Below are 9,867 nucleotides of genomic sequence, written 5' to 3' on the forward strand. Positions count from 1 at the left end.
CCGATGATGCGAGGCTGTGGGTCCTGCCAGCCCCTGGGGGGCCCTCCCTGAGCCTCCATCCAGCCTGCTTCTGCTTGGCCTCCTCCTGAGGGTGACTGCTGGCTAGCTCCTGTCCAGGACATGCCACACCTGGGGGACCCCAACACTGACACGAAGAGACTCGGACTCCAGCTGGAGCAGGTGAGGAAAAGGACCTGCTCGGGGGTGGGCAGCAGGGGACAGTGGCCGGGGGTGATGTCACCAAGGGGACTTTTCGGAACTCTCCCTCCGCTGGGCCCGAGGGAGTCCTCCTTCCGGCACCCACAGGTCCTCACTCGGAGGCGGCGAGATTCAAGCCTGCCTGGCACAGGCTGGTGCACAGCTTGGGAACAGGATGACAGGGGCCATCCTTCCCTTAGGGAGTGCATACATAACCCGCTGAGAGACCCCGGAGCAGAAAGACCTCACAGCACAGCAGGCAGGGAGCAGAGCCAAGACGGAGAGAGGCTTCACCTCCCACATCACACCCAGCTAAAAAGCCAAAGGCGGACTAATCCAGCACCCCACGCCTGTGACCCAGTCACCTCCCAAAAGCTCCACCTAAGAGTGCATAAGGCTTTGAGAGGACGTCCAGAAGCCATGGCATCCACTCCCAGGAGTTTGGCTTTGCGCTAGCGCGGCTGTCCTGATTTCCCAGACTCAAAACATTGACTTTTCATGGTAGCTTTGCCTTTGGGGAGGAGCCAGAAAGATGACTTCTAGAACCGTGTCCAAATGTGGCCGCCTGATGAGCTGTGCAGTGAGCAGGAGTCTTTCTCTGCGATAATTCAAGTATGCACTGCTCATGTCGGTCACCCCTTATGTCTCACTATTGCTACCCTCCCTATATCCTCCCATTTTCACAAACAGGCTGGCACCTTGTTCCACTTTAAAGGAGGAAAGAGAAAAGGGGGTTGAATGTGTATTCGCCACTTTCTCGATGCTGGTACAAAAATCTTCAACACCCACAACTTAAGAGGAGGAGGAGGGTCCTGTGCAGAACTGGCTGGCTGCCAGGCACCATCAGCACGGTGGGACAGAAGGGCAGGGGACAGCTGTCACCCCAAGACCATCAGGAAGCAGAGAAGTGGAGTGGGCACAGAAACACTCTCTGCCAGGCACGCCTGGTGCCCACCTTCAGCCAGGCCCCGCCTCCCGAGGCGCCTTCAACCAGGTCAGTCCACTGAGGAGTGTGGTGCCCCACGCTCCAGCACTTCCCAGAAGCAACCTCTGCACACAGGAGACCTTGGGTGTCACTGTCGATCCAAACCCCGGTGGGGACTTCCAAGCTGTGTGAAGCTGGCTCTGGCCTTTGCCGTCAATGTCCCTCCACGAGGGCTGGGGACTTAGCTCAGCGGTTCGGTGGCCTGCCTTGCAAGCGCAAGGATACAAGTTCAATCCCGGTACCCCCCCCCCAAAAAAAAAATGTCCCTCCACGATGGCAGTGAGACAGCATGTGGAGGAAGGAGTTTTGGAACAGGACTTCAGGGCTGAATCTTCACCAGGTTTTGCAAATGTTGGGGGACTGAGGCAGGGCTAAGCGATAAAGGGGTGAGGTGCCTCACAAGGAGCAAAACAGAGGAGCCTATCCAGCTTCCTCTGCCACCACGTGACAACAGCCTGTGCCTGCCTTGCAGAGAACACACGAGAAGACCTGCACGAGACCCCAGATGCCAGCTCGACAGCTGGGACAAAATGAATCCTGTCCCAGGCATTACTGTCGGCCCCTCACCGTGGCTCTGGTCAGGGCTGGCACCAACGGGAGGCTCGCAGCACTGGGAGGTCACAGGTGGGGTCTGGGAAGGTCCCCCGAGGAGCACGCATTCATTTGAAGGTCACAGACATGGTACCAATGTCTTGGAGGGTGGAAGTGCATGAAATCTGCGGTTTACAGTGCTGGATCTATGCACTCCCTGTCTTTACGACTCAGGAGTTTGGGCGTGACGACCTGGAAGAAAGTGAGGCCTGGAGTGAAAGGGGCACTGCAGCCCCGGTGAGGGACGCGTCACAACACTGCAGCTTTCTCAGGATGGCAGCTCCAGCGCCACGGTGCCCTGGTCTCCGTTCAGCCCACCTCTGCCCTTCTATGCTGCCTCAGGAGGGTCAGAGAAGCCAACGCACAGGGGCGGGGTGCAGCTCCGCAGCAGAGCAGGGGCTGGGCTGGGTTTAAACACTGAAAACTAAAAGCTAAAGGACAGGAGGCAGAACAGGAAGAGGAAGAGAAAATGAAGGCAGTCAAAGCGCTCAGACAAGGAGACCACATGGAAGGAACTGAAGGTGCCACTACTGCTGTTCTCCACAGCCAGCGCTCAGGGTCTTAACCCCGGTGAGCGGCTGGCACCGCAGTCTGTAGCTGCAACAGGACACCACGAAGGCGTGCGCTGTGAACAGAGCTCCATTTCCCATGGGTTCTGGGTTCACTAACTGGAGGCTTCCAGGAGGCTCTGTCCTTTCAGCCTCTGGAGGGATGTGACCAGCTGAGCAGATGGCACAGGGGCAGCGGGCGTGAACCTTACCCCTTACTACCGCTGCACCAGGGTGAAGTTTTCACCGGAAGTCTAACCCCTTCTTTTCTAAAACCTCAGAGGATGATTTTTATAATTTCTCTTATGCTATTTTACACCCAAGTAAACAATGTCATTTGGGTTTTCATCTAATTTCTGCTGTTGGCGGAGAAATTCCAAATATAAAGGATGACGGAAAAATGAGAAATGGGAATTTCACTACCAACTTTTGATTATAAACTCAAGAAAATCCTTCAGGACCTTTCTGAAAGAGCTGTTGTGTCATCTACATCCTCAGGTTCTGAAGCTGCACACGCCTGTCCACTCGTGGGTGCACGCGGTGTAGTACATACATCAACCCACCCACGCACACTCTGTAATGGTCTTTCCTAGACTGTAGGAAGTAGATCCCATCCCTCCCATTGCATCTTGATGTCCAGGGCTCTCCCTTGGACTGAGGACAGCTTGCCTAGCATGCACAGGGCCCTGGGTTCGAGCTCTAGTGCCACCAAAAATCCCAAAAAGTTACCTTAAGGAAGCATCACTCAGCTGCTAAGGCGACAGGTAGTGGCGAGCTGTCCGTCCCTCTAGACAGGGCTGCTCTGGAGCAGCGGCCACACCTCACTCCACCCAAAGGGCCGAGCAAAGACAGACACTCACTCACGAAATGGACACATGGTGATGCAGCTGCTCTTTTAAAGCTTCAACCTGTAAACTATTTTAGACATAAGTTTCAAGAAATCATACTGGTTTTGTTACTGGAAACCCTTTGTAATAAGCTTTATATAAACTTTAAGTTTATGAGAAATCGTATTAAGTTTGGAAAGAACAGTGAAAAACAAAAGAGGTACGAAGAGCAGGCACTTGAGTCAATTATTAAGTGGAGAAAATGTGCTCCAGAAGCCCCCGTTATTTAGACCACGGCTTTCTGGCACCGGCGGCGGGAAGGCTGGCACAGGGGAATCAGAGAGCAGCGCTGCACCCGCTGGGGATGCAAGCGGACTTGTGTTTGATTCACGCCAGCACCTGCATGTGTCTCACTCCTCTGGGTAAGGCTGGAACGAGCAAACCCTGAGTCTGAAGTCTCCAGGCTCAGCCTCTCCCACACAGGCTCCCCCAGCTCCTCCACCTCCGAGGCTGGGGCAGCAAAAGCGCCCTCCCGCAGGGCTTAGTCACCGACGATCGCGGCCATCCGTCTTTAGGATCCCACGGTGGTGGCCTTCAGCCTGCATGGCCGTGAGGGGCAGGCGGGGCCTCCTAGAATCACAGAGCAGAGTGTGAAAACCTCGGCCCCATGCCTCACACAGCGGTCACCGCAGGAAGCAAAATGAGCACGCTGAGGCTCGTGGAGAAATGTGGACTCTCGTGTGCTGCAAGGGATGCGAATGGCGCGCCACCACGGAGAGTCTTCGCAAACTTAGAAACTGAATTACTGCACAGCCCAGCCACCCCACCTCCAGGACACAGGCTCCGCAGCTGAAAGCAGGGACCGGAACCTGTGCAGAAGCAGCACCGCGCATGGAAAAGCAGCCGCAGGTGGAGGCACTCCGGTGCTCCCTGATGGCAGGTGCACAAGCAAAATACGGGACGTGCATCCAAGGGGCCACTCGGCCTAGAGGACGGCCACCGGGACACTGTCCAGAACCAGGGCCTGCTACCCGCACCAAGCAGCACAGTGGCATATACCCGATGGCTTCGGGACAGGTCGGAGGCACGGAGGCTGGGCGTGGGGGTGCGGCGGGACCGAGACGGCCCACAGAGCCCAGAGGACGGCGGCGGGCGGCTGCGCCACACGAAGAAGTGCGAGGGCCAACCCCGAGCTGCGCCTGCTTCACTGCAACCTATGCAGCAGACGGTGACGGACAACGGCAGACCCTCTAGCTCGCTCCACGCCTTCTTTTTACTGAGATAAGGCACAAACCAAGGCAGAAAAACCCTAGGAAGGGATGTGCGATGTGTGCACACTGCTCCTGGAGGGAAATGTAACGGCGTGTGCTGAGCACCACCGATACAAAAGGGAAAACGCTGACCACAAAGACATGGACGTGCCTAACTTCCAGTCCCTCCTGCCCACGATCCCGCCCCTCCAAAGAAAATCTGCTCGGACTCCAGCAGGCGGAGGGGCTGTGGTCAGCAAGTACAGGCGACAGCGTGCTTGGTCTGCGTGGCTGCCCGGGGCCCTGTCTGTTGCTCCCTCAGAGCCTCAGGGCCCCGGGACAGCGAGTGCAGCTCACGAGTGGAAAAGAATTTCATGGATTCCGGGCTGCAAGGAAAGCAAGAGCGCACACACCTCTGGGACTGTCCGATGACACCCATCCCTGACTGCTATCTTCCTGGGAAGATGCTAGGCTACAGGGCTGGAGGAGGAAAGCATCAAGGCAGTGAGCGGCCTCTTCCTCCTCCTCCAACCAGTTAGAACTCAGGCTCAAACCGCCGGGACTTCGAGGGTGCGCCATCTGCGATGGAAAAAGATCTCAGGCTGTGCCTCAGCGCAGACAAGGCCACCCAGGCCTGGGGAAGGAAGGCAGGCTCAGTCAGGGGAAGTATTTTTAGACAAGAATGCTTTGGAGCTGTAAAAACAGGTCGAGCGAGCAGCGCATGTGTCCAAGCCCACGGCCAGCGGGAGGTCTCAACAGCTCGACTCAGTGGGCGGCCTCGCTCCTTAGACTCTGGTTTTTAAATGTCAAAAAGTACTTCTAAAAACCCAAGAAAATGTATCCCCACACTGCACGATATGCCTGGTAAGTACACAATTGTGTTTCTGAACTCACCAAGCACCCAGGTTTGGTAATGAGGAAGTAACTGCTCCGAGGGGCCTCCCTCGAGTCCCGAACACGTCAGGAGTGACAAGCAGGTCTCCATGGTCCCCAGGAAGCCCAACCTGATGTGTGCGGGGTGCCCAGCCAGAGGGGGTTACGGTCCACCCGCCCGCAGGATGGGCAGGCGTCTCCCTGGGTTCTCCCTGAAGAGCAACTCGGGGGTTCCCACAGCAGCCCAGGCCACACGCCCGCCCAGGGGCCCAGGGCCAGTGACAGCCCGGGGGTGGGAGGCCTCATCTCCCAGAATGCGTCTGAAGGACAAGAGCAGTCCCTGAGAAAGCAGCTGTCCGAGCATAGCTGAAGGGGAGAGGCTCCGCAGGCACATGGCAGCGGGGACCCCAACGGAGTCAGGGTGGAGTGAGGGCACGCTGGCACTGTGACTCCCACGAGGGTCCTCTCCACAGAAGCCACACAGATCCCGCCCAGCAGCTGGGGCAGAGGCCAGTACAGTGCAGAGCCCAGCTCCGGCCCGGTTCTGACCCTGGGATCAAGGGTCAGAGAGAACAACAGGGGGATTATACATCTGTCACATGAGAGCCACCAGAATGGTGTGAACAGAAAAAGTGTCACATGCACAGGGAGCTGAGGGCCAGGACTCACGGCAGCAACCAAGCAGAGCCAGCCAGACACTGAGATTATTATCTTGTTTTTTTCTGGGTACTGGGAATCGAACTCAAGACCTTACGCTTGCCAGGCAGGCAGGGCACCACTGAGCTACATCCCCAGCCCAACGTTACTATCTTTCTACAACGCACATTCACATTTCACAATTCTGGGACTGGATGAACTCCCCATACTTCACCTTCAAAGCTGAGAATTTATACAGACCACTGGTTAGATTTGACAGAGCCACATAAAAGCAGCTCACAGTGACTGGGCATCACTGCTGAGCACAGTCATTACCTAAACATGAGCACACCACCACCGTGGGCAGGTGCCCCTGCTCCTAGACAGGGGAGCCAGGTCCAGGGCCTCACCCCAGGCTCCCGAGGCCGGGACAGAACAGGAAGCAGACTGGCAGGCACCTCCTCGTGGCCACACCCTCACCAGATCAGCAGTTCGCCAGCACCAGGGTGGGCAGAGGGGACCAGGACAGCCAGCTTCGCCGCCTCACCTCCTGTGTGTCACCGAGGCAGATGAGGAAGGACAGAGGGCGCAAGGAAACCAGGAGGCCAAGCCACTTCCGCTGCACAGAACATCCTGGATGTTCCAGACAAGAGCACCCACCTCCTCTGCCTGCAGAGTACCACGGTGTCTCCAAAACCATCCCAAGGCCAGCGACTCATCTGCTGATGGAGCTGAAGGCTGGGAATCAAAACAAACCCTCCATAATGCATGGACAGCAGGGGCAGGGAGCACAGGGCCAGCCCCCCCGTGCAGCTCCAGCAACCCTGAAACTTCTAGGTCTCTAGTTTTTCAAGCAAAGTTCAACGGGGTTGTAACTCATTGTGCAGAAGAAATGAATAAAGCTAAAAAATACAAAGCAGCCCTAACTACTCTTCCATCACCCCAGGGTGCAGGAACACTGGGTGATTAGAGGCCGTGAAGGGGCCAGCTTTCTGGTCCACCTGGGTGCTCACGCAACATCACAAAGGTGAGGGAAATGCACACCTGGAGCTTAAACTGCTCCTCTACCCCCAATTTGTTTTAATAGCTTACTTCTGGCTTTTAAAAAGAACAGGAAAAAAAAATACTTAGGGTAGGATGAAGTCATCCCTACTCTCCTTCAAGTTGCTAACCTCTGACTGTCCCTAAAGAGGTATCTCACGCTAAAAAGAAGGGGGCACAAAGCAGGAAACAGAGACAGACGCTTTGCAATCAAAGAGGACAGAGGGCTGGAGGGAAGGAAGGAGGAGAGGAAACATAATTAGGGCGAGTCACGGGCATGTACCCACTCCGCACGATGAATGTGATCGCCACGTGCAGACCAGTCTGTCCCCACTCAAGGTTCATTTACTATGAGGAGCGCCTCTGTTCGACTGTTTACCCCGCTGAAGATAAATTGGCAATCAAAGGCAAGTGAGCAGCAGATATCAGACAAGCACAGAAACCAAGTTAACTCAACTTAACGTTTATTTACCTGTAGCCTCAGGGATTTAAAACAAAGAGAAATGACAGGCAAAGCAGATGCTCCTTGAAAACACACCCGGTTATAACAGCTTGTACTTTGGTCAAATATAATTAAGCACAAGCTTTGCTTATCTAAAATTATTTAATTGCTTGAGAAATGCATCAGGTGCCTCCAACATCGAGTGACATTTTATCTTGCTCAGCGCTAACTTGAACACATTTTTTCAATGACGGATTGTAAAAACTGAAATTGCAAATAGAACTGCCACTTGGTTACAACTGAAACTACTTCCAAGAGCTGGGGAAGCAGGTGCGGACCCTGGAGTCCAGTTTGTGTGGGTTCTGTAACAGCCGTGCCAAAGTGGGAGTGAGCTGGGCAGCGGAGGGGAGGTGTCCTAAGCAAGCAAGGCGGGACAGGGACTCTGACCACCATCCCCCAGGTGGGCATCATGGGCCCCCTCGGGAGTCGAAGTGGACAGCGCAAAAAGGCCAAGGGAACAAGACAGGCAGTGACGATGATGCCCAAGGTTACTTCCTGCAAGCGCCCAGACACTGCTCCAGGCACTCGGCCCTCTGCGGTCCCACCAGGCAGGGTCGGCAGGAGGCCCTACAGACGACTAGCCGAGGCACACTGGTTAAGTGATGGTTACCGCGGCCAGTGTGGGGCAGAGCCCCATGGAGACCGCTCGGCTCCTGGCAGTGGGCTGTGTCCTGCTGTGCACAGCACACATCAGCCAATCAGTCAGGGGTGCTCAGGAGGCCAGAGACTCCCAATCCAGTGCCAACAGCCTGGCCAAGGAGCAAAGACAGCCGAGACGGCACAGAACTGCTCAGGCCGCACGCAGAGTGAAAACCAGGGCGCCGCACAATGAGAACCTGCAGGGCCGTCTCACAAGGAAGCACAGCTTATAGCCGTCACCTGCCGTGACTGCGGCTCTCCAAGCCAAGTAACTTTCAGGACGAATCGCTATTCCTCACGACTGTCCACTGCGTACTTTTGGTCTTCGTTACGTTTTGCAATGACAGTTGCTTCCCATCTAGGAAGTACGTAACTTTCTTTTTTCCCTTGAGTTTCACAGATCTTGAGGATGTAATCCCCAAGTCCGTGTCCCCTATCAATGCCAGTCATTTCTCCTTCCACTTTTTGGTGAAAGTTCCCACACCGTATCTGTGCCTCCTGGTGCAACACCACACGGGGCCGATGACGGACACAGCACTCTAAGAACAACACAGCTTGGTTTACACAAAAGCACTGTGTATTTCTGCTTCAGCTTCTAGTTCTCTTCCACAGCTGTCTTCAAGGACACCATCCAAATAGTGTCCAGACCTTGTCCTACACCGCTACGGGAGGCAAAGGCCCTAGTATCTTACCAAGACGTTGTTTAAACGTTTTGAACAAATATGTTGTTTTAATCCTTTCCACAACAAATCCCAACCTCACAGCCTTGGGAGATTTTGGTGCAGCAGAGGGATACAGGAATACAGCAGGTGAGCTTTCTCTCCAATACAATGTGCGAAACCTTCAGGGAATTACTACTCTTGGCAGGTGTACTCATGGGGACACCTTACGCCAGCAGCCAGGGCATCCACACAAGGAGGACAGGTTTGTGGGCTGGGAATTTAGCTCAGCAGCACAGGGCCCGCATGGCAAGCGAGAGATCCTGAGTCTAAACCCTGCTACCAAAAAAAAAAAAAAAAAAAAAAAAAAAAAAAAAAAAAGGTAAACCCCTCAAACAAAAAAAAAAAAAAAAAAGAAAGAAAGAAAAAAGACATGGACTGGAGATTTAGCTCAGTGGCGCCACACCTGCCTGTCAAGCACAAGGTCCCGGAGTTCGATTCCCAGTACCAAAATAGAAAAAAAAAAAAGGCAAGATTTGTCCAAAAACACGATCTCAGAAGATGTGGAAGATGCTAAGTTAGAAAAAGTAGTGCTAGGGAAAGACCAAACATAGCCCAACTACAATGGCATCACGATCAAGTTACTAAGTTGCACCCCCTCAAAAAAAGTGCAGGGAACAGAAATTCAAGATGCATATGACTTTAAAAAAAATTAAAAAAGCAAGTACATAAGTGTAGACTTTGGCCAAAACAAATCAACGAAAAATCGAACTCTTTCATGACCACAGCCATTGCTCTTGAGGATATGCTCCCAAGGAAAAATTAAAGTCAGGTGACCACACCCACTACCCCTACCCCAGACAATTTAAGCTGCAAACGACCGAAAAGCTAAGAGTATAATCATATAATCGGCTAGGGCATGAAAATCAAGGTTCTCCAAAGGGAGAGTGAATGTAAAGCGGGGACGGGTCGGACTCCAGGCACTGCAGCCTCGGGGTCATAAGTTGCACAACCAACCGTGAACCCCGGCCCAGCTGGCACTGGCACAGGGCAGAGGTTCCCGGGCCTCCACGCCCCTCCCTGCCCTCTCGGCTGGGCCGGGCCGGGCGGCGCGCACT

This window comes from Fukomys damarensis, unplaced genomic scaffold, assembly GCF_012274545.1.
Source record: "Fukomys damarensis isolate Sample0158 unplaced genomic scaffold, DMR_v1.0_HiC HiC_scaffold_25, whole genome shotgun sequence".
Lineage (NCBI taxonomy): Eukaryota > Metazoa > Chordata > Mammalia > Rodentia > Bathyergidae > Fukomys > Fukomys damarensis.